Source organism: Rhinolophus hipposideros (genome assembly GCF_964194185.1).
Source record: "Rhinolophus hipposideros genome assembly, chromosome: 4".
NCBI lineage: Eukaryota > Metazoa > Chordata > Mammalia > Chiroptera > Rhinolophidae > Rhinolophus > Rhinolophus hipposideros.
In genome coordinates this window covers 32,803,932-32,831,256 of record NC_138050.1, presented here as the reverse complement: position 1 = coordinate 32,831,256, position 27,325 = coordinate 32,803,932, and positions in this window count along the sequence as shown.

Here is a 27,325-nt window from a genome sequence, read left to right as displayed (position 1 = left end):
TTATTAGAAAAGTCCAGGAGAATGCAGAAAATGACTTTGGAGTGTTCACAGTGGTGTCTAAAACATAAGCAAGGATATAATTGTCAACAGAGGAAAGTTTGGATCAAAAGATGGAGGATGTAAATTGACAAATGGGCCAGGTGAGAAGTGATGAGAACTTGAATTCAGATTAAAATAGTAGATATACGAGGAGAGAATAGTTTCACTTATTAAGGATGTACTTAAGTAACCAGAGGAATCTCCCTCTGTTCCTCCAGAGAGAGACTGGGAGGGCAATGGGCCTTCGGCAAGATGAAAAGAATAAGCAGGAGAGGTGGGGGAAATTTCCATCAATGTTCTTCGTAAATGGGACACTGTAGTCTTTAAGAGGTTTGTTCATGTTTTGTTCATGTTTGGACTCCTTTCCTAATCTCAAATTGGGAGGTGGTGGTGGTGGTGGGCGGACACATGACTTGAAGAAGAGAAAAACACACTGTTCTACAGGCATTAACTCAGGGACAGAAAGAAAACTTTGCAAATTATAAAGCAGTTAGTTTGGCAAATGTTTCCCTACCTTTTTATTTGTTTAGACCAAAAGTCACAAATTCATCATCATTACTAAATCCTCCTCAAAGAAATGTTTTTGTTTGACCTGCACAAGATTTAACATTTTTGAGCCAACATATAAGAAATTGTACACAAGTTCTTCTCTGTAAGAACTGGAAGCTCTGGAAACCCCAATTCTCATTCACAAATAAGCAGCAAGCAGAGGAGAGGAAGAGTAGCGGCTCATTCTTGGATGTTTAGCTTTCAGGCCCTAACACTCCACCACACAGCCTGCTTTGTACACATGGCCACTTTACTGAGATTTTTGGTTTTTATTTGTTTGTATGTTTTTCATCTGTCTAACCTTGATTAACATTTGAGCTTGGAGACTCCTGGATAACACAAAGACCAACATTCATCTTTGGGATATAGATACACATATACATAATAGATTAATTAATTAATTAATTAATTAATTAATATTTGTTAGATTCGACAGTTACTAGTAAATACATGATAAAGAAGAGTCTGCAACTTACCATTACAGTGAAAGAAGAGCAGGCTTTAATTGCCTTTAATACCAACTGTAGATGCTTCTGTAAGATTAGGGGTATCAAAGTCTTCTCCCCACACCACAAATATTTGGAGAGACATGAAGGACCTAAGGTAACCCACCAGATGACCTATTAGAAGCCTTCCCCCACCGTCACCACCAGAAGCCTCCTAGAATAGTAACTCACGCTGAAGATACATGCTAAAGAAGTGAAGGATTTGTATCTGAGTAAGTGTAGCCTTGATAGTAGGTAGGAGCTTGTCCTGATAGTGTTTGGAGATTCTGAAGCAGAAGTTAGAAAAAGGCACACTGGAAGGCAGGGGTTTGAGGATAGGAACTGAGTGCATTCACCAGAAGAATCTGGAAGATATTGATTTTGGGGTAGAAATATGAGGCACTGTGACAGCGAAGTGTTTCAGCCAGTGAGAACAGACATTCATTTGGCTACGGAAAGCCTTCCCATACTCTTTAAAGTAAGCCCAACTGATAATGTTTCTGGTCTTGCTGGCTCTCACTTTTGTCAGTGTCTTGACCCAGCATTGTGGAGAGAAAACCAGTACTATTGTTACACATTGCATGCTATGCCATCTAATACATTTTCAAGGGCACATTTTCCGATCTCTGAATTATGCTGGCACTTTATCACCCCTAATTCTCACTGAGTTTTTATCATTTTGCTTTTAATTACTATTCAGACAAAGGATAAACAGGAATTAAAGTGCAACACTGTAAACATTGCATCTAACAGCAACTCAAAGAAACAGTCAGTAACAAAAGGGTAGACTAAAACATCTATATATTTTGATTATTTACATTTTTAAACTATACATGTGATCTGATCCTTCCATTTGGATAATTCAGAATTATTTACATTTGGCTCTTGAAGTATTAAATATAAGTTTTTTGTGGCCCAAATGGTGTTAAGATGTGTATGAGGTATTGAAGCAGTAATATAATAAATTTAGGTAATTTGTATATTCAAAAAAGCTAGAATTACCAGTGAAAATTACAATGTAATCACAAGAATGTGTTACCAATGTGTGAGGCAAAATTTTATTGACAGACCTAGAAAATAGTTACAATAACAATGTAAATGTATACAATGAAAACATTGACCTTGTCTGAAAAATAGGGAGCATGTGTGGAGCATATGTGTATGGGAAATGTGTAAGAAATATTAAGGGAGTTATTCTGACTACAAAACTTTAAAATATATAATTTTATGGATTCCTGTAGTTTATAGAAGCTCCATGGGTTCAGATAAAGTATTCATATAAAATTTGTTCTTTCTGTGATCATAAAAGCCTACTATTCCAGAAATTTTTTTTGCTCATTTAGTTGGAATGAATTTTTTTAGGACTCCTATTTTTGTGACTCCTAAAAAAAGGTCACTCCTTACAATGAGTCATTATAGACTGTTTTGCACATTTTTTTTCTAAACCACTTTGAAACTATTATCTTATACATTTACACATGAGATACATAGTAGGATATGTTTTACAATTTTACAGTTCTGAAAATTGATGCCCTAAGAGGTTATGTGTCTTGCCAGAAGTACTGATGATTTTAGAACCTCATTTTTCTCTTTACTAACTAAATGAATTTACTACTAGTTTACAATGCTTCCTGGAATAACAATCCCATCATACATGATGATTATGATATGATCATATTTCAGTTTAGGAAGGAAAATATATGTAATATGACTCATATGATGGTATTGTTATGAGTAGGCAATAGTTAGAATGGTTTAGGTTTTTGTTTAATCACCTCTCTGTTCTTGCGTTTCTCATGCGTGCCTCTTATACCTGTATTTCTCTTAAACAATCCATTTTTCAGATAACATGTCTGTTCTCACAAAACACATTTTAGTCTTAGTCTCTGTTTACCTCTTTTTTTGCTTTATCATTTTTAACATCAGCAAAATCAAATAGGTAAGTCTTTGTTTTTCTTTATCTTTCAGCACAAAAATATAAACGTTTATACAAGTATGGACTATTATGTGAATTTGATTGGAAGTAAATTTACTCACAATTTGGAAGAGAAAAATAAATGTTTTATCAGTTCAAACAACCTAGGAACTTGTGATATACAAAACGTGTGTGCTTAAATGATAAATATGATATTGTTACAAATAATAGAAGAGATCTATCAGTAGATGACCCCTCAGAATCACAGACTATTTTAAAAGTAACATATGTAAACTCTATTAGAAAACAATAAGCATAACAGAATAGTTGATATATAAATGTATATTATGTGTATTTTTTTTTCTATTCCACCACTACCACAGTGTAGGACTGTAACATTTCTTACCTGAACTGGTCTAATTCATTATTATTTCTCTCTAAAACATTTGTATACTTGCGCCAAGATGGTCTTTCTAAATGAAATGTTACTATTTCACCTTCAGTTATACGTCTCAACATCAGGACGGAGGCTAAACTCCATATTACATGATGTGATATGACTTGTAAAGAATATTGCAGCCATCTTCAACCTATGGTTCCTTCTGACTGGAACACCTTCTCTCTTCGAATAACTTATGCTTCATTAGCTCCTAGTTGGACATCACTTGATTTTCATCACCTTCCTTGAAAAATAAAGCTGGATAAGGTGTGCCAGTGACATCCTGAATAAATCTCTGATAGTTGATCTCAATAATTGGAATTACTTGCTTAACTTTGATGCCACTTGGCTGTAGTCTCCTAATGTGTACACAGTGGCATTCATTCATAAATATATCTTAGGATCTAACAATTGTTTGTTAACAAATATTAGGTTAATGAATGAATGTCTAAAGTTAACATTTTATCTCACTAAGCTATGAATAATGACTGTTCAGCATTGTGGATATTGCATTTAGTAAATGTATGTCATTTCTGTCCAGTTAAATTTGTACATATTTACACAAATCAATTTGTAGGTTTATTCTGATTCTAAACTTTAGATCTATGCATATACTTTATATTTTCAGAGCTATTTCAGTTTGATTATGACATAGAAGATACTAAAACCAAAGGAAATATTATGTGAATTAATGATACAATAAGTATAACATAAGGCAGTGTATTTTGAAACAGGCATTTATGGCTTAATAACAGCACTTGTGATCAGCTGTGTGTCAGAGCTAACGTAGAACTAGTATATTAATAAGCCTACTTCATAAAGAAGAATTGATAAAGAATTTTCATGAGTGATGATAAATTTGAGCTGGTTTTGTGTATACAAAACAAATTATTCAGGTGCACAGTGACTTTCCCAAAGAACCCATTTCATGAACTTCAAGTTCACTGCTGGAGAGACTAAATAATAATCAGGTCATAAAGCCAGAGAAAGGCATTTAGATTGCCACATAGTTTGCCCTGAGAACTTGGAGAATTACAATAGAGGCTGAGCCTCTGTAATCCCTCTTGGATAATAATGGAAATAATTAGGAATTATTATCGCATAGTCTGTCTCTGTAAAAGTTTATCGTCCTAAATGTGAAACAGCAAGAACATTGAAAGTTGTTTAATGGCTTTGTTGAACAGATCTAATCAAGCAAGTTTTACCCTCTGACACATATCCGGTCTTGACTCATGAAAATTAAAGCTACTGTTGCAAAGAACATTCAGATTCTTGAGTACTTTTTACCTGCTTGAACAAACTGTATGGGAAAGTAATGATATACCTGCCTTAAGTCACTTGGCCTTTCAAATTTCATATTCATTCAGAAGCTAAGTGGAAATATTTTTAAAGTGAGCAAAAGGAAAATATTTCAAATGTGTATATTAATTTTATAACTTTTCCATAAATCAGTTATATAGTCGAGGCAAAATTTTAATTATATTTTTTAAAAACTAGGTAATCATAAAGTCAGAGGAAATTTGAACCAAATGTCTGAATTTCTGAGCTCTACCTCCACCAAATTAGAGCAGATCTTTAGGATATTTTCAACTAAACATGCTTATAGAATTTCCATTTTATTATTCTACTCCAAAATAATATTTATCAGCATTTGGAAGAACAAAATCAATTTGAGTTAATGTAGGGAAACCATCCATGCCAAAATTATGCTATCTGCTTTTTTTTACACTACTGGCAACTTTCAAAATGTATCTTGGTTTGTGAGCAAGACAGCAATAAAATCAATACCAACTAGTTCTTGAATAACTCAGACCAAATCAAGAAATCTTACAAAGTAAGAGCATCATATAATGGAAGCAGGGCCAGCTGTTAAGGAATCATTTCCGGGCAGCGTAGCTATTCTGGAACCTATTCAAATAGTATTTTGAAAAGGGTTAATATTTATGCTTCATTTTGCACATTTAGGAGTTCAGATCTACAAAAAGGAAAAGTTTTTAAAGCCTTAAGAGAACTACTCATTCAAACTAGCCTATGCTAAAGACTTGATTATTAAACTTGAAGCTCTCTAATAAAATTGGATGATATGCAGTACATTCAGATTTATTAAAAGTATTGAAAAGCTGTGGACACCACTCATAAGAATTAACTTAAAATGGATTAAAGACCTGAAGAAAACAAAGGAAAAGAGCTCCTTAAAATGGGTCCTGGTGATTCTTCTTCTTTTTTTATGATAACAAAGGCACAAGCAATCAAATAAAAAATAAGCAAGTGGGACTACATCAAAGTAAAAAGCTTCTGCACAGCAAAAAAAACAAGATCAATAAAATGAAAAGGCAATCTATGGAATGGAAGAAAATATTTCCAAATCATATATCTGATAAGAGGTTAGTATCTAAAATACAATAGCAACTACTACTACTACTACTACTACTACTACTACTACTACTACTACTACCACTAATAATAATAATAATCCAATAAAAATAGGCCATGAACCAGATTAGACATTTTTCAAAAAAGATATACAAATGGCCAACAGGTACATGAGAAGATGTTCAATATCACTAATCATTATGAAAATGCAAATCAAAACCATAGTGAGATATCACCTCATGCCTGTCAGAAAGGCTATTATCAAAAAGACAAGAGAGAACAGATGCTGGTGAAGATGTGGAGAAAAGGCAACACTTGTGCACTGTTGGTAGGATTCTAAATTGATGTAGCCAGTGGAAAACAGGTTCATCAAAAAATTAAAAATAGAACTACCACATGATCCAACAATCCCACTTCTGGATATATAACCAAAAGAAATGCAATCACTATGTCAAAGAGATATCTGCACCCCCATACTCATTGCAGCGTTATTTATAATGGCCAACACATAGAAACAACCTAAGTGTCCGTTAGTGGAAGAATGGATAAAGGAAATGTGGTATACTGTACACACATAGTGAAATATTACTCAGTCATAAAAAAGAAATCTTGCCATTTAAGATAACGTGGATGGATCTTGAGGGCATTATTCTCAGTGAAATAAGTCAGACAGAGAAAGACAAGTACTGTTATGATCTCACTTATATGTGGAACTTAAAAAAAATGAAAAAAAAATCCTCATAGAAAAAGAGATCAGATTTGTGGTTACCAGAGGTGGGGGGGAGACTTGGATGAAGGTGATCGAAAGGTACAAACGTCTAGTTATAAGGTAAATACAGTACTAGGGATGGATCATAAAATACGATGGCTATAGTGACCACTGCTGTATGGTATATTGGAAAGATGCTAAAAGAATAGATACTAAAAGTTCTCGTCACAAGGGAAAAGCACTTTTTCTTTTGCTTTTTCATCTATATGAGATAATGGATGTTAACCAAATTTATTGTGGTAATCGTTTCACAATACATGTAAGTCAAGCATTATGCTAAACATCTTAAGCATATACAGTGATTTATGTCAATTATATCTTGATAAAGCTAAATGAAAAAAATAAGTTGTGAAAAATGATCTTTATATATTCTCTAAAATAAGAGGTCAATTTTGTAGAACCACAGCCGTAATTTTTCGCAAGGCACTGATTTAAATTACGGACATTGAGAATTCTGTCTATGCTTTTCTGATAAAGAATAGTTTCTGGTCCATGAGCACATCCTTCTTTTCTTCTGAAAAATATAGGTAAAAAGATAAATAGTTGATCCTTAACAAACTGTGTGTGTGTGTGTGTGTGTGTGTGTGTGTGTGCACGTGCACACAAGTAAATTTTAGTAGCATCTATTGATGTTAGTTCCTAGGAGTAAGCAAACACTGGAGGAATCAATAAGTGTTACAATGGTGCCCCTGTCTGACATGGGACATCAATAGAAAGCTTATTGGATTAAGCAACTCTTCATGAAAATACAAACACATATCATTGTAAATCTTCTGAGGGAAAGAAGAGTGAAAGTAGATATTGTTTTTGTCATATTTTCTGTATAAAGGAATCAGTTCTCACTTTATAATGTCGCTAATGCTTTGGAGTAATATAGGTATTAAAATTCAAATAAAATATTTATTTTTTCCATTTGTATTTGAACAAAGTAGCCCAGATTTTATAGTGGTACCTTACTTTGCTGCCATTTATCTATCTATCTATCTATCTATCTATCTATCTATCTATCTATCTATCTATTTATTGGGTGTTTACTTTGTACATGTTGCAGCTTATATATTTTACATGTACAACTGATTTAATCCACCAAGAACCCAAAAAGGTAGATATGGTACTCCCCTACTTTATTGGTGAGGAAACTGAGGCACAGAGAAACTGAATAATTTTCAAAGGTCATAAAGCCAGTAGGAAGTAGCACCGAGTTTCAAATCCAGAACTGGACTCCTGCAGCGCACTGGAACACTAAGGCTTTGATTAGTTTTCTCATGTCATTTTCCAGCAACTACAAAGCAAATAAATTGCTGTGCTATCTGGGCAAACAATTTTATTTCAATTAATTCCCTTAAATGCTGAAGCCTTGTAAAATAGAAGACCTTCAGTGGATCACCTTGAAAACAGTTCTGTGTGTGCCGCTATAGCCTTCTGTTCTTTCAAGTACTACTCCCAAGATCAGGTGTCCTGTCATCTGCTGATGGGACGTGACTCAAAGCAGCTGCACCATCCCTCGGCTTCTTTTCTTCTTCAGCTTGCTCCCAATGACGGACTAACTCGCTTTGTGCTCCACCGCTGGGGCAGCAGCTCAAAAGGTGTGAGGGATATAAGGAGAGGAGCTGAATTCTCAGGCTTCAGGGTGACGAGGGCTGCAGGAGCAGCTTTCTCCCACAGAAGTGCGGGCTGAAGCCATTGTGCCTTTGTCAAGCCCTCCTGACCCCGCCTGTGTGTGCAGACAGGCACCCTATCTCACTTTGAGGACTTCTTCGTGGCCTTTGTATAAATTTTATGTATTTCAGATATGTGGGTAACTAACTTTCAAGTGATGCTTGATTAAATTCTCTATGCTTGAATGTCTCTAGCAATAATAATTGTACTTATATTTTCGATAATATGTGACCCAAGAAATCCTAGTTATTGCCTTTCTCCAACATTATGAATAGATTTGTTTGAGATTGTTTTTTAGTCCCTTTTCAGAAATTGTCAATGTTTTATATTCCCTTCTTTTCTAATGCTATTAATTACTTTCAGAACAAGTTCAAATGTGTTGTTTTTTGTTTGTTTGTTTTTTGCTTTTGGATTAGAATCACTTGAACAAAAAGCAACACAAAGGGATTTCAGAAGCATGAAAAGGCACCTTGAGGTCAAAATTATTCCCATCCCTGTGTTGTTTTGACGCTATAGTAAACTTTCTCAACAGAGTTAAACTTTTACTGTTGGGATGACTCTTTTGAACAAACAGGAGGTATTATCTCTAGAACTCTAATTTAACAATTTAAGTATAATAGATAATATATGTAGGAATATCTGTATAAACCCTCAAACAAGATAGCCCAGGCCAATTGTGAGCAAGTCTAAGAATTAGAAAGCTTTTTGATATTTTGAACATAGTCTTAAATTTTTCATTTTTCTTTCAGAAAACTCTTTTTCTCTATCTTTCTCCTCATTATTCCTTCCCTTCTGTCTTCTAATATGTTCAATTTTCATGTTGCCCTACTATTTTGATTGCCATTCGATGTCCTTTAACTGTTTTGAAACTTTGTCCTCTATACACAGCCATCATTTTTCACTCACCAGTATTCATCCTCGTAAAATCTGACTAGTTACTGATCTCCAAACACTACCCTCTAGAACCAGACTAAACTTCACATCTTACACAAAAATTAATTCAAAGTAAATCATAGATCTACATGTAACATGTAAAACTATAAATCTTTTAGAAGAAAACCATTTTTAGAAGGAGACAATTTGTTGGGCTAAAGTTAGACAAAGAGTTCTTCTTAGACATGACACCAAAGACATGACCCATAAATGACAAAATATAAAAATATAGACCATCAAACTTAATTTTTTTTATTCTGTGATTATAAGAGGATGAAAAGCTAGCCATTGACTAGTAGAAATATTTTCAGGTAAATACCACACACTAACTGTTTACATTACTGGAGCTCTAAAGGTGTGTCAGAAGTGGTATACGTACACAATGGAATACTACTCTGCCATAAGAAAAGATTAAATAGTACCATTTGCAACAACATGGATGGATCTTGAGACTATGCTAAGCAAAACAACTCAGACAGGAAGAGTCGAGAACTATATGACTTCACTGATATGTAGGCTATAAAACTGAAAGTAACACAGGAACAAGACAAAGAAAGAAAGAAACAAAAATTTATAGACACAGACAATAGTTTAGTGGTTACCAGAGGGTAAGGGGTGAGGGAGGTGGTAGATGAAGGTAAAGGGGTCAAATATATGGTAATGGAAGGAGAACTGACACTGGGTGGTCACGCAATGTGTCATATAGATGATGTATTACAGAATTGTACACTTGAAACCTATGTAATTTTACTAACCATTGTCACCCCAATAAACTTTAATTAAAAAAAAGAAATGTTTTCAAATCCTATATCTGAGAAAGAATATCCAGAATATATAAAGAATTCTCTAAACTCAACAATAAAAACAACCAAAACAATTCAATTAGAAAATACGTAAAACATTTTAACCAAAGAGGGCATACAGGTGGCAAGTAAGCACATGAAAAAAAGATGTTCACCATCATTAGCCATTAGGGCAATGCAAATTAAATCTACAATGAGATACCAATGCATACCTATTAAAAGTGCTAAAATTAAAATAATGAAAAAATACTAGACAAGTATAGGTAAATATACAGAGCAACTGGATTTCTCACACATTGTTGATGGAAATGTAAACTATCATAGCCATTCTGAAAAGCAGTTTGGTGACAGTTGACAACAAACACAGTACAACCCAGTACTCCTGTGTATTTATCCTAAAGACATGAAAACATGGTCACAGGGGAACATGCACACAAACATTCCCAGCCAGTTTATTTGTCGTGGCTAAAAGCTGGAAACCACCCCAAAGTCCTACAACTGGCAATAGATAAACAAACTGTGGTGCAATAAATACAATGAGGCATACTATTGATATACACAGTGATTTACAAGGACTTCTAGGGTTTTATGCTGAGTGCAAAAAGCCAATCTCAAAATGCTTCATACAATATGATTTCATTTACATAACATTCTTGAAATGACAAAATTATACTTATGGACAGCTAGTCAGTTGTAGCCAGAGGTTAGAATTGGGGAGAAGGTGTGACTTAAGGGCCTAACACAAGGGATTGTCTTTGTGATAATGAAACTGTTCTGTACCTTAATTATAATATAGACTGTGTAGTGACGGTTAAACACATTTATACTTGTGATAAAATTTCAAAGAACTGTACACATAAAACTGAAAAGAGGGGGGAAAAAGAAGAGTTTATTTAAAAGCTGTTGAAATCTATGTAAATCTGTATGTGATTAAGAGGATTTCACAAATATCAAATTCTGGGTTTTGACTATGTGCCGTAGTTCTGGAAGATGTGATCATTGGATGTGTTAAAATACACTGAAAGTTTACTATTTTGTAACTTCTAGAAGGCATCATATTTCAATATAAAAAAGTTGCAATTTAGAAAAGAAGAGGACAATGGATATTTAAGGGCAATTAGGAGTCTGCCACACTCAATAAAGGATTTTAAGTGTCTCGAGGAACAGGGTCGCACTTTTTTATTTTCATATTTCCATAACACTTAAGTTAGTACAGTAACTTAAGAAAAATTACATTTAATAATATGTAAAGCTAGGGAAAAAACAGGTTATTTAAAATTAAATTGCCAACTAAATATCTTAGTAGTCTGCTAAATAGTCATTGTCATATTATAATTTTTTCATTACTTTTTAAATTTAGGTCTTAAATTATTAAAATTGACTAAAGCCAACATATTATATATATTTTTTCATTTCTGAACGAACTAATCCTTTAAATAATCAGTTCAAAACTTTAATACATATTAATTACTTGGATAATAAGACATCAAAATTTGAGGGGAATATTTTAGTTTCTAATTTATCGTATTAGTGTATACCGAGATTTTCAAAGGAAGACAGAAAAAAAAAATCCTTGATTTATATTTAATTCCATGTAAATTAATCCATGTAAACTTCTCTGAAATGAAGTATTTTTTTTTTTTTTAGTTCCAGACCATCTGAACAATTGGGTGATTTGGATATTAAATCCTGACCTTTGGTCCTTAGACATACTTCACATGCTTCAAATATGATTGATTGCTTGTTGAGTTCAATTATTCCTCCAATGCCTGTGGGATTCTTAAAAACCCTAACATTTGCAGGAAGTGACCTTTATCCTATTCCATCATGCAACTGCTGTCAGAGATGCTTCTGCTGCCCATTCTCTGTCATGCAGAGAGAGTTTATCCAGTTAAACCTTTGTTACTGGGCCAGTAAAATTGCAGAGCTTCATTTTTTAAGACCCTCATTGTGACATTGATGAAGATACTAGGTGACAATAACAAAGATAAATGTTAATGATTACCACATGAGATTTATAGATGCTCCAAGTCTTGCTGCAATTGAGACAGTTGGAAGCTATGTAAATACTACAAATCCTACATTTCTGCCATGTTAAGAATAGACATTTGGATTGAAACCAGGAAAACTTTCAGTTGTCACACGTTTGACATTAGACTGAAAATTCCTCCTGGTCATAAACTCTTTCGAATCCATTGCATTGCTCCAGGAAGCTGGCACATAGTTTGGGGGTTTGAATAGAATTAAACTGGTAAATCAGAAAATCAGAGAATTCTTAAGAGAAAAGGGGTTCACTGAGTTGTTGTTGTTGTTGCCCAGATTATAAATCCTTCTTTTAGATAAAACTACTCAGTTCCACTCAAAAAACAAACCATGTGAATATGTTCTGTATGTATGTATGTATGCATGCAAGTATTTATTTATTTTTAATCTTGATGCTTCTCTTTTCTGCAGCTGTTTTTCCTCAAGTATTTGGTGTTTGCTGGCTGGTTGATCAGATTTACTACTAAGCAATTAAAATGTGTAGTGTATGTAACTGGCATGGGTTTCCTTGGCAACTCTAGGTTGGCTGCCTCAAAGGACTTTCCCAGAAGAAGGCCTGGGCAGCAGCTCTCCTAAAATGAGCAGGGATAATCTCAGGGATCTTGCCTGTAAGGTGATTGAGTAAAGAGCAGACAGTCAGAATGCTGGGAGTCCATATACTTTCTGATTTAAGGAAGATTTTCCTCTGAGATAAAAGGCTTCAGTGTTTTTCATCTTTGAAGAGAGTTGCTTTTCACATTTTCCTGTAGTTGTTTTTTCACTCCTTGACTTTTGAGGAGGTGCAGCATCACGGAAAGCTCTCCTCTGGCTTTCTCTAGGAGTCTAGTATTCACGCTAGGAACTTTGTCATGTAGAGGATGTACTTTAGAAGACAATTCTCCAGACTTAATTCTGGAAACCATTGAGGCACAGTGCTATTCTGAATCACTACCAATCTATTCTGTAACTTCCTTTCACAAATTATAGTTATATTGTTTACAAACTATGACTATATCCCCATGCCATTGACTGTATTTTCTAAAACCCGTTTAATAGTTTCACGGTGTTCTATTTAATGTAACTATCAAAATTTATTTGGTCAAGCACCTGTTAGTCAGGATTTAATTATTTGCAATTTTGTCATATATAGCATTGTAATGAATATTTTTATATAGAAGTAGTTGTCCATCTATAATTATTTCCTAGAAGTGGAATTGTGGTTACAAAGTGAGGGAATATTTTTAAATTATTTAACATGTATTGACAAATTGTATCCTAGATAATTTACACAGAGTTGCCCTCCCTCCAGCAGTATATGAAGTTCCCTCTTCTCCCTTCTCGCATATACTTTATTTTTGTTTTGATCTCTGCCAACTATATCTGTAAAAAAATAATATCACTTGATCTAGCCTTTTTTATTACTTATACAGTTGATTTTTTTTGAAATTTAGATCACTAATACATAATTTATAAATTGGCAATTACATTCTGTTTTTTTTCAATAGAGAAATTGTCTTTTTTATATTGATTTACAGGAGCTATTTAATGGTTAAGAATATTGACACTCTTGGTTTAGTTTATAGTAAATTTGTTTAGTCAAATCTATCTATTCTTTCCATTATGTTTAAAAAGACTAACCTTTAGTGATATAAGCTTAATATTATCTGATATCATAATTTATTTAAATATATTAAATTAGGTAAGCAATTCAGATTTTATTTCAGTTTAGTGTGTTGCATACAGAAGAAAATATGATCTGTTTCTCTCTGTCTACTTATCTCTATCTCTATTTTTAACTCTTTGTTCCAATTTCCTTTCATAGTTTATTAAATTTTCCATCATTTTTCCACCTATCGAAAATTTCACCTCTAGTAAAATCTATATTATACACTATACACAGAACACACATATATTTAAATCTGTTTCCAGAATGTATCCTATGTTCCACTGATCCACTTATTCTCCTACTAATGCCATATATTAAATGTAGATTTTAAAATGTTTTAATATCTGGCTGTATATTTTTTATGAATCATCTTTCTTACATTTTTCCACTATAATTTTGAAACTATTTTGACAACTTAAAAATTTAGTGTACGCATTTGTTAAAATAGCATAAACGTTTATTAATTAATTTGGTAATAATTGGCATCTTTAAAATATTGCCCTATCATTTAGTATACTGTTATGTCTCTCAATTTCTTCACTCTTGTTTTCATATTTCCTGAGTGAGTTGAGTTAGGTTTTCAGTTTAAGTATATTCAGAAATGAGTAGACTCAAACTGCTCTCTTCATTCCCAATCAGCAGAATAGCTACAGTTGTAGGGCATTAGCGACCTCTCTGCTCAGCATGAGTGCTTGGTTTAAATCCTTATTTTTATTATAATGGTACAGACTGACTGTTACTTATCTGTTCTATTCCAAAAATGATTCCACTATTTCTTATAAACTATAAAATACATCTAACAACATGTTTAACTGTGGGGATACTGTTCAGTGAAATAGGTTGTTTCTTTATTCACATTTAAACTGTGTACACACTTTATTTTATTTATTTATTTTTAAATGTATTGGGGTGACATTTGTTAGTAAAATTACATAAATTTCAGGTGTACATTTCTGTATTGCATCATCTATAAATACGCATTTTATTTTTTACCAAATGAAATAAAGTCTGAGAGCATTGGCTGTCATAACTGTCCATGGTCTAGTTAGAGTTAACACTGGATGAAAATGCCCACACGTCATTCAGTGGCATGTAGAATAAAACATATTATAAATTTATTTTACTTTGAAGTAATCTATGATATAAATTAGTGGATTTTAAAGTGGTTTCTTTGTTTTCAGTAGTTAATTTTACATTTTTATAATGTCATTAAAGCTCACTAAATTTTCACTGTCAAGAGGGTTTCACATTATTACCACTCAAGTGTTTCCAAATAAGCTATTTTCATATATGTCAGAAGTTCTATATATTCATTAGGCTCTTCAAATTATTTGTTAAAATGACCTGTCCAAGATTTTTTTTTTTTTTTTTAATTTCAATTATCATTAAAAAGCAAAGTGAGCTTCAGGAAAGGATACACATTTTACTGGTCAGTGTTGAAAAAAAAAAAAAAAGAGGTAATGTAAGTTGCTGACCCTATCCTATTAGTTAAATATAAAGAGATGTTAAGTAGCATCAAAAGGGTAAAACCATCTCAGAGAAAGCCAAGGAAGATTTCTGATTTTCAGAGGTGTTGTGTATTGGGAGTCACACTGTGAGGAGTGTGATGAAATGACAGGAGTAGAGAATGATCCCTTTCTTTCTCTGCTGAAACAATGTGTTCTTTATCATCATATCGGCTAAATTAACCAGTCATTTATTACATGGAAACCTATGATTTCTCATAGCTCCTTAAGTACATTGAGAAATGCTTAATTGAATTTATTTAATTTATGGAAACCGTCAACAACAGGGTTTTCACCCCCAATGGTAAAAGGTAGCAAGAGAAATTGGGAAGTCAACATGCAATGAGATTGTTGTGCCTTCAAAAGCAGTCAACACACATAAGAAAATATAGGGATAATGACATGCTAGGAAAAAGGAATCGGTCACAGTGAAAAAAACTTAGGCAAATTTCTCTTAAGTTGCTCCTCCCTCTTTGCCCTTTCCCCACCCCAACCATAGAAAGAAGATCACAAGGAATTAGCTCCACACACATACTGCAGCCCCCACAAAGATGCAGGGCAGACCAGATACAATTTTTGTGACTTTTTTGCACCTGTCCTAATTTCTCTTCTAAAGAATAATCTTCATTTCCTTTACCATTGAAAGGTTGAAAGAAATTTAGCTTTATCAGCATGCAAAAGTAGAGTTGAAAATGTGATTTGTGGTAAAGAAAAAGGGTGAAAAACCAGAAGGGATCTGGGGAGAGTGGGGAAGAATGAAACAGAATAACAATGTACAAAACTTAAAATAAGAAAAAAGTCAAATTATAACAACTTTAATGTTAATGTCTGTTTAACAGTTCTCATGATTTGTATTATTTTGTTTATTTGTGCATTGTTGGCTTGCATTTGAATTCACTCTTAATTTCGGATCCTAGCTTTTCTCAGTTATACTTAGAGAGTCTTGTGATTGGCAAACCACCTACCCTTACGTACTCCCACACATGTGTGGCCCACCTATGTGTCTACACACATACTCAGAGGAAGAGAAAGAAGGGCAACTGATTGAAAAAAAAGAAAAAACACAACAAGAACAACAATGAAACAGAAAATAGTAATTAGCAAAGTAGAAGTAAATAAAGAAGAAAAATGAAGCCTGTATGGAAGACAGACTGGATGGAGAGAATTACATGGGAGATTTATGGTTCCAATTCATCGTCCAATGACTAAACCATGGATTTGAACTCAGATTTCGGTCATTAAAGCCTATGCTCTAGTAGTTGTAGTACTCTGGTTTTACATTTAATTTTTGTCTCTTTATTTAGTAACTTTTACGCATGAAATACTGTTATGTTCTTTGAGAAAAGGAAAATTAATTTGGACCTATCCATAACTTCCAAGAGCTCAACTTGCTCTTTCTTGCAGACAGAACTTTATATAAAAGTGTTAAGGATGTGTTAATATCACTTTGCAAACATTTATTGAGTGCATTTTGTGTACTAGGTAATGTGTAGAATAGTAGAAATTCAAAGTAGATGATAGATGATAGATAGAAAGATGATAGATAGATAGATAGATAGATAGATAGATAGATAGATGATAGAATATAATTCTTGTCTTCAGATAATGTACTGTGTGACTGAAGACTAGATCAGACAGTACGGTGAGGAATGAAAACTCATGGGAGTGAACCTAACTCAAACTGAGGTGGAGGGTGGGGAGACAGATGGGGTATAGCTATGGCTTTCTTTAGAAAAGTTTTTCTGAGTTGATTCTGGCAAGGTCAGTAGGGTGGTAACAGCATTGTGGTAAAAGAGGATGGAAATGACAAAAACATACAGAAAATACAGAACACTAGAGGCACTGAAAGGGATTTGGCACTGCTCGAGATAGTTCCATAAATGATTTGAGAAAGGAAAAGCCTTCTGGAAATGCAGGCAGGGGCTTTTGTAAGACATGCAAAGGGTTTGAGACTTAACCTCTGCTTAATTAGGGAGCCAGTGAGGGCTTTTAAAAAGTTTAATTGTATGATCAGTGTTTACTGAAATTTGCATCAACCATCACTCTGACAGCAGTGAGACAGTGTCTGTCCGAAGACTAAGACCAATTAGAAAGACATGAGGAAAAGTTACAAACATCATCAACGGCTGGGCAGAAGGTGATGAATATCTATGTGTCCACCTTCCCTCACTTTATTTAATTTAATAGCCTGGCTGCAGACATCTTTTTTTTAATTAAAATTTATCAGTGTGACAATGGTGAGTGAAATTATATAGGGTGCATGTATACAATGCTGTAATGCATCACCTATATATCACACTGTGTAAACAGTTCATGTTCGCAGAACTACAGATAAGTATACGTTCAAAACCCACTTGAGAAGTCCCCCCCTTTCTTTCTATTATCTCCTATATAGTTTCTACATCTTTCCTCAGACCTTTGAATTGGCACTTGTCTGCCCTTGGTCCCCAGTTTTGGCTTTGCCCTAGAGTCATTATCTTTTCTTAATGAGTTATAGAGGGACATAATCTCCAGCTAGTCCTTTCTGATACCATGTACCAGATTAGCAAGGAAACTATATGGGTAATTGAAGGAAAACAATATAAAATGATTTATTTAAAAAAGATAGTTATTTGGATACAGATAGAGGGCTTGGTGAATGAAAGACAGGAATATTTATATGCAGTAAGTAAGGAGTGATTTTGGAGAGGGGATTTTTCTGTAAATGAACTAGAGTTAGATTAAAAGAGAAATGAGGAAAGGAGGCATTGGGGGCTATTCTCTAGATTAGGTTGGCTGTATTCGTATGATACAAAGACTGAAACAGAACATTTTTATAATTAAAGAATTATCTTGTTTCAAAATTGAGTAGACTAATCTAGCGAAGAAGGAGAAATTGAAGATTTAGAAGAAAGAGAAAAGAATGAAGGAGGCAATTTTACCGAGGAAGCAGGATAAACTATCCAGATTACAGGAATTGGGACTGACTGAGAATGAAGGGAAGAATGGCAACCTCTCTCAGGCCAGAGGAGCAATATGACATTGATATATGGGGGAATGGAGGCAGAGTCTTACAGGACAAGGATTAACTATTTAGCAACATTGGGTGTCAGAACAAATGTTTTATCAGTTTTAAACCTAAAATAAGAGGTAGTGATGAGAGGCATAACTTTAAAACATTTACTCACTCATTCATTCATTCATTCATTCAAGTAACATTCATTGAATACCATGTGCTAAACACTGTACCAACCACTTGGATATAACAATTAAAAAGTTATCTATAAAATTAATGAGGAATTAATAATGAGGAGGAATAAAACTTTTCAATAAGAAACATTTGGTATGATGACTATTCCAAAAGTGTGAGGAATCAGTCTTTATAACAATTTTAACAATAATTCACATATAATAACTTTGCCTTATATTGTTGCCAAAAGGAGAAGAGTTGGCCACATACATTTCTACCTGCACTGAAGAAGCCCTGTGCATCAAATTCTCAAGTGCCATGTACAGTTACACGCAGAGATATCTGAAATCATAGAAATGTCTGAAATAACTGTTGGCCAAAAACTACTTTGATGAGAGAACAGATGGGCGGCAGCATGAAATTTCTATAAGCAGTTAGGAAAAATAGTCAATGTTAGCAAACAACTTCCCTGGTAACAAGTTTCAAATCCCCAAGAGGATATTTCCATTATGGGTCGGTAAACATTTGCCAGGAGTTATGATTAGAGAAGCTTCTTCTAACTTCGTGGTACTCATTCTCTAGAGTATTTTCCAAAAAGCTTTTCACTTAGCTCATTGTTCATATAAAACATTTCCTCCAGTCAGCCTTTATCAAAAAGTAAATGGCACTTACCTTACGGGTTGTTCATTTAGGGTATGTGTCCCAAATCACATACTATCCTTTCCAGATTCCTGAGGGAGGTAAGAGGGGGGGGAAATCATTAATGAATTGATGGGAATTAGTAGAATATCCCTGAAAAATCAAACATTCTTTTTGTTTAGAAGTAAAATTTGATTGATACATAATACAAAAGAGTAACACATAATTATTCCTGTCTGTATTATATTTTCCTGTATGTAATTTGATCTATGTGAATGATCCCTGTATCAGTTTTCTATTGCTACTATAACAAAGCACCATAACCTTGGTGGGTTGAAACAAGAAAATTTATTATCTTATATTCTGTAAATTAGAAGTCTAGAAAGGATCTCAGGGGGCTAAAATCAGTGTTAGTTGGGCTGAGTTGCCTTCTGGAGGCAATAAAAGAGGGTCCATTTCCTTGCATTTTTCTAGCTTCTAGAAGTCCACCACCTTGGCTCCTGGCTCCTTTCCTCCACCTTCAAAACCAGTCACATTGTATCTCTCTGACAATTCTCAAGTCATCACATCTCTTTCGGCCTCTGTATTCTGCCTTCTTATACTTTTCAGGACTTTTGTGGTTGCATTGGGCCCACCTAAATAATCCAGGGTAATGTCCCTATCTCAAGGTATTTTAACTTTAATTACATCTGAAAGTCCCTTCTGCCATGTAGCGTAACATATTCACAGGTTCCAGGAATTAGGATGTGGACATCTTTGGGGGACCATTATTCTGCTTAGCACACACCCACTGCTTAATAAAAAGCTGATGACAGGAAAAATGCAAAAAAAAGATAAAAATAATTCAGATAATTTTGATGATTTTAATGAAGTTTTAAAATGCAGATGTATTTCAGTGAGATGAAACTGAATTTTATAGTCCATATGACCGCAGCAGTACTCTGCTACCCTCATAACAATAATAGGAATTAAAAACTTATAGAAAGACAATGTAGGAAATAGGAAATAGTGAGACAACCAGACAAGAAATCGAAACATTTGTGAGATGATAGTGGCTCATCTTTATACTCTGAAATCTAGGAAAAGTCATAATTGTAAAAGGTCTTTTTTTTAATATGGAAAATGGGAATATCAGGTACCATTACTGGCATGTACATAGATACTTTGTAAAAACAATTTCTCATTCTGCTTACCTCAAAACATTATTGCAAAAATAAAAAAAAATCATGAGAAATCTGCATAAGCAAGTTTTTGTAAATTATAAAACACCATATAACCATGAGGGATTTTTACAGGATTTTCAAAGCACTTCACATATATTATCATCAAATTAAAAACATGTGATATATTGTTCATTTGTTGTTATTGTCTTTTGTTATTATCATAAGACCTTTTATTATTCTCTTTTTATTTTTTCTTAATCTTTAAATAACAAGAAGTGGGTTTTATTTTATAAATTTTTAAAATATTTTTAAAAATTTTCAATTACAGGTTGACGTACAATATTATATTAGTTTCAGGTGTACAACATAGTGATTAGACATATTACTTACGAAGTGATCAATCCCATAAATCTAGTACCCATCTGACACCACACATAGTTATTATAATACTATTTACTATATTCTCTGTGCTTTATTTTACATCTCTGTGACTATTTTGTAACTACCAATTTGTACTTCTTAATCCCTTCACATTTTTAATTCAGCCTACCACCCCCCTCTTATCTGGCAACCATCAGTTTGTTCTCTGTGTCTATGAGTCTGTCTCTGTTTTGTTTGTTTATTTTGTTCTTTAGTTCCATGTATAAGTAAAATTATATGGCATTTGCCTTGCTCTGTCTGACTTACTCCACTTGGCACAGTACCGTCTAGGTCCATCCATGTTGTTGCAGATGGCAAGATTTCATTCTTTTTTATGGCTGAGTAATATTCCATTGCATACATGTACCACCTCTTCTTTATTTATTCATCCATTCATGGACATCCAGGTTGCCTTCACATCTTGGCTATGGTAAAAATGCTGCAATGAACATATGTCCCTTCATGCACACATCCCTTCAAAGTAGCATTTTGGGTTTCTTCAGATAAATACCCAGAAGTGGGATTACTGGGTCCTCTTTGTCTCTTGATTATGCCCTATTTGCTCTGTATGACACCAGAGAAAAGATAATGGGTGCAGTGATTAGCATTCAGTAGTCACTGGAATTGGTCATCACAGCTTGCTCAGTTGAAATGCTTGCATTAAGACAGCCTTTCCTCCTTTCTCTGCCCTCTAACGTGGAGTTGGAAGGAGGGGGGAAACCTGCTGCATTAAGAAAGTGAAAACATTTACTGAAACAGAGATTTTACCATACCCCACAACGAAAAGCTGGTAGATTGAAAATAGAAGACAGTGTCCACCTATGAGTTAGTATAGACCACCCCAATTAAATAGAGAAATATTTTAATGGCTATCCAAAATATGCATATTATATCTAATGTGTCTGTATGAATTTTGAGTAGCCTGCTACCCAGAAAACACTAAGGACTGCTTTGCACAGCACTGGAAATGACCCCGAATGCCAAAAATTTCCTTTAAACACCACAAGGCTCTTTGATAAACAGTTCATCTGGGGGAAAAAAATCCCCACAAGGTATCATAAATTGACTTCCTTAAACACACTACCCACAGATGAAGCAAAATAGTGGTTTAAGCCAGAGCTATTTATGCATTCTTTCACATAAAATTACATCCAAAAGTAGAATCTTGGGAATTAAATATTTATATAAAAATATGCAATTGTAAGTTGAAGTTTCTTTGCATTAAGTGAAAAATATGCATGTATTCAGAGAGAAAAGCGCATGAGAAACCAAAAAATGGCTGACATAGCATCCTAAATTTTTAAATTGAGTGTGGACAAACCAGTTAGGACAACTTTAAAATGGTAAATTTAAAATAAGTCCCACATTTAAAATGTAAGACTTGGAAATGTAGGGTCCTTCAAAAGAGCGGAAAAATGGATTTATTTAATCAGCCTATTGGCTGCATTTGACTATTTTACAAAAATTCCTCAATGTTAGTAAGAACTAAGGTTGTCTTAAAACGAATTCTTTTAAATGTGTGTACAATTGTAATACTAACTAATACACAAAGATGGTTCGGGATTACTGTTATTCTTCTATGGGTCCTGGTGCTGCATACAAAGGATAACAATGTGGTACAGATTCTTTTATAATAATGTTCTCTGAGTGACAGGATGGATATATGGATTTCTGGAATGGCAATATGAAAAGGCTCTGCCTAGAATTGTGAATGTGAAGGAACCTGCTGTCCCTGGGATATCTTCCAAAACACTGCCTTAATGCTTGCAGCAATGACACCCAAGTCTCAGCAAATATTTAGTAAATACTAAATGTATCAGCCACATTGGTCATTACGCCTTCCCCAAAGTTACCTGATTATTTTTTCTGAAATACATTTCAATATCACTGTCATCTCTTGTCTTCAAAAGTGTGTGTATAAATTCATGGTATGCAAGAGGAACAAATATTTAGAGGTCCCAAGCATATTTATAAGTAAGCATGAGCTCTGGAAAGTTAAGATACAAAGTGTAAGGTCAATAGGATGTTATGGTACAGACCAGAGCAATTTAATGGGAAACATTCAATGCATCTTAGGTGCATACTGATTGTCAAATTCTCCTGTATGAAGTTTTATTATTTGTTATATAAAAACCAAGCTACACATTGCATAGTAAGATAGCCCTCTAAGACTGAAATCATTATGGAAGGATTGATAATTTCAACGAACTGGATGTGTATTGATAGGCATGGAACATGTCATGAAAGAAAAAAAAATATGATTTTTAAGAACGATGGATTAAAAGAGTCCCTTTCCTTCAACAGCAAGTTATGTCACCCAAAGGAAAATTTAAACTTAGCAGAATCTGCAATAGTACAGACCCAAGTCTTTGGGCTTACATATGCAAAGTGTCTACCTTTGGAGAAAAAAGAACTATTAAAGACAGATGGAGTGGAGAATAAGAGAACTGAGGAGAGGTTCTGTCATGATTTTTTTTATATTGGTCAATTGTCTTGTTTTATTTTGTTTTGTTTTAAAATAACTTCACAATAAATAATGGGGGAAATGTATGTAACTTAGGATAAAACAGATAAAAATAATTTTTAAAATTAAATTTTGATCACAAATAAGTTTCCCATTTAATAGCAATGTATCCTATGTATTTTTTATATTCCATACATAAAAAAAACAAGTATAGTTTATCCCTTAGAGGCAGAATTAATTTATCTAATAATTACACCTACTTATAACTGGTATATATGACATAAAAGGATATAAGTAAAATTCACTCTTCACCATTAATGTGAATAGCTAAAGGAAAATACATTTTAATATAAAAATACTTCCTAGAATCATGATTTTTAAAAGCTCACCTCATTACCTTGAGCACTAAAGAACAAAATAAAGAAACAAACAAAAAACTAAGTTTCAAATATGATATTAAATTCCAAGGAGAGTGAGATACACCAAGATCTATTTTTGCAAATAGAATCTTTTAAGGCCTATTTCTGTAACTTTTTCAATGTGATTGATGATGTTTTAGAAAGAAAAGCGTTATATAAACACCGAAAAAAATTATTCATATAAAAGTTATCTCATTCACACAATCCTTGATTCTGAAAAATGAAGTTACCTTTGAATAAAATAGAACCTTTGCCCTGGAACTACAGTTTTGTTACATTAACTTTGCATCATTACATTTTTCAAAATATTTAACCAGCTAAAATTAGAACTGACATTTTAGGAATTTAGATATAAAAATCATCTCATCGCAAATAATTGGTGAGAGGGTCTCAGAATGGCCAAGTGTTCTAAGCAGCCAGACTCAAGCACCACCTCCCAAATTAGCGAGAATATAACTTATGTTATTTATTCCACAAGGTGATAGATATATGTGCAATTATATTTTAATGAGCATAATGGCTTATGACCCTGAGCATGTTTATGGCACAGAGCACAAACTATATAATGTAACAGACCCAAATTCGTTTTCAGGCTATGTTCATAATGAGTCACATAGAATAAGAACTTCACCACTTCCACTTATTTTATTTTTATTTTTATTTTTTATTTTTTTTTAAATTTATTAGTTTCAGGTGTACAAGACAAGGTAATACTTAGACGTTCATCATTTATATCCCTCACACTGTGAACCCCCCTCCCCCCTCCACTATCCCTCCAACCTCGCGCAGAGCCATCACATTATATATATAAAATTATAGTTGGCATTCATTAATGTTTAGCTTCTGGTGTACAATGCCATGATCAGGCATCCACAGTATCCCTGAGGTGGTCTCCCAAATAGGACACATGTCCATCGGATACCCAACAAAATCTTTACAACATTATTGAATATGTTCCCCAAATTAATTTTCAAAAACCCTGAAGCCATCTTGTGGTTACCAGCTGCTTTCTAATCCCTTCACCTTTCCCCTTATTCCCCCTCCCCATCTAACAACTCTCGGTTTTTTCCTTTTTGTCCCCAAAACTGTTTCTGATTAGTTCATTCACTTATTCTTTTCTTTAGATTCCGCATATAGGTGAGATCATATGGTACTTGTCTTTCTCTTTCTGACTTATTTCACTTAACATAATGTTCTCTAGATCCATCCATGTTGTTGCAAATGATAAGATTTCTTTCTTCTTTATGGCTGCGTAATACTCCATTGTATAAATGTACCACAGCCTCTTAATCCAGTCATCTACCGATGGGCATTTTGGTTGTTTCCATGTCTTGGCTATTGTGTATAGAGCTGCAATAAACATAGGAGTGCATACAGATTTTTGAATTGGAGTTTTGGATTTCTCCGGGTAGATGCCTAGGAGTGGAATTACTGGATCATAGGGTAGTTCCATTTTCAGAACTTCCACTTATTTTAAAGAACTTTACTTCTGTTCTTCTGCAGCAACGCAAGCCCAAAGTCACATTTAGATCATTTTATCACTTGCTGCGGTTTTGCCTCCTAACTGTTACATTTGCCTTCAACCTTCATATGCCTATTTGTTCTCCACATATTCACTTAGTCCTCCAGTCTCTTGCCTCCCTCCATTTTATATCAAGCTGTAAAGCTTCTTTTGGATTCATCTGTTTCTCTAATCTACCAAGACTATTGAACCAGGTAGTATTTCATCCAGGCACACAGTGGAACTCTTTATGTCCTTAGTCCTTTACTGTACTTCTGAAATTCCCAGTTCTAGAGCCACCAAAGTTAAAAATGAGAATTATCTGAGTCATTCAAACCAGGACAATGCCTGCCCTATTATTTAGCAAAGTATTTTGCAGCCATGATCCTCAATTGATTCCATCATAGAATGGTGACTAGAATTTACAGATTGCAAGAGATGTTGCAGAGATTAACTTTGATGCAGTTGAGATTGTATAACAGTCTACAGTCTCTGACATACTGCAATTGCTCAATAAATGTTAGCACTTTCCTCAATCTCTCTCTCTCTCTCTCTCTCTCTCTCTCTCTCTCTCTCTCTCTCTCTCTCTCTCTCTGTCTCTCTCTCTCTAATTCCCAGGATGGTAAACACCAGCGGAGCAAAGCACATATGCTATGACTAACTAACATTGCTACTACAAATGCATTGCACTTAGTCATAAAATCATTCTTGGCATTGTTCAAAATAGGATGTTTATTTGATTAGCTACCTTCTCTGGTGACCTTCGGATATCATAACAAAGTTCTTCCTATCTCTTCCCCTTTGTCAGCATTCTGTACCCTCAGCAGTTGATGATGATACCTATTTCATAAGCATTATCAGGAGAGTCTTCAATGCATCATGGTCTCTTCCTGCCTTAGATTAACCATATAACGTTCTGATGCTGGTGCCTTCTGAGGTCATAGGAAAGTGCCAACGTTAAGGAATCTGTGTTTATTGAGAAATATATTTTTATTTCTAATGATTGTGACAGTTCCTTTTACAAATCAAAACAATTGAGTGTCTATGGTATTAGGAATTAAGAATCACATCTGAAGTTTAGATGTTCAGATAATTTACAGAGTACTTACATATCCACGGTAGGTATGAATATAGATCAGCAGTGAGTCCTATATTTATATCTACAAGGTTTATTTATGGGTGTTAGAAACAAAGAACATCACATACATTTTTGGTCCTTAAAATGCCATTTTCAAAGGCATAAGTGCATTGAAACCGAATTTTGATTATAGCCAAAAATTCTAGATTTTTGTTTCTTTAGAAGTTCATGTATGATTGCATACCAACTGGAAACAGTATGCAGAACTGGTACTATAAATATAGCCTGGGGCCTGCTTATGGACTTTTGACATGCTACCTTCTGTTATTCTGCTTAATTCATGATGCTGGAAGCTAAGAGTGCTCAAAATGCACTATTGAGGAATTAATGATCATGATGAAAAATTCAGCCCTTATTTTCAGCTGCATGGGTTGATATAAGCATGCATGGCTAAATGTAACAGAGCTGGGAGGAAAAATAATGCTATGCCCTTAGGAATTTGACCCTCTTTGAACTTTACTCATGTTTTAGAGGGCTATGGACTTTTCCACCCCTGAAAGAGAAGGAAAGAATTCTAAATGATGGCTTCAGATGAAAAAACAGAAAAGCAGGCACTACTTGGGTCAACATATTGAACCAGCACCTGTTTTCTTTTTTGATTTTGGAGAAGCTTAGCATGTAATAAATTTACAAGCAGAAGTTTTGTCATTATAATACATGAAGTGCGTATAACCAATTACCCAGTACATTCTATGTATGTATCCTGCCATGGTTTCATGCTTGACTAGTTATGTCTTTTCCTCTCCTGTATCATCTAATCACAAAAAGACCAAGACTACAATGATTAAATAAGTAAATTCCTGATGGCGGTGTTAGAAAATAAATCAACTATTTACTATTATAAGTAATCGTAAATCATGTCATTATTTTTCCTCTAGATATCTGTACAAATCTTAATTACACTCACATGCACATGAAAGTCAGACAATTAAGTTCTCAAACTTTCCCCTATGTACATGCAGGGTGGAAAGTTTGTGAACTTAATTGTCTGACCTTTGTGTGTTTGTATGTGTATACATCTCCTGGAAGAATAAGATATTGTTATTTATGCCCTCTCTCTGATATCCCCTATGTATGTAAAAACAATAAAAACAAGTACCAAACCATTTGGAAAACGACCTAGGAAACACAATGAAGAAAACCTTCCAAATACAGGGTTATCTGAGTCAAATTGAAGTACAAAGAGCAAAAACATTACCTTCCAGACCTTGAACATAATATCAATTTCTCAGAGAATTACAATTTCCTGAGAGCC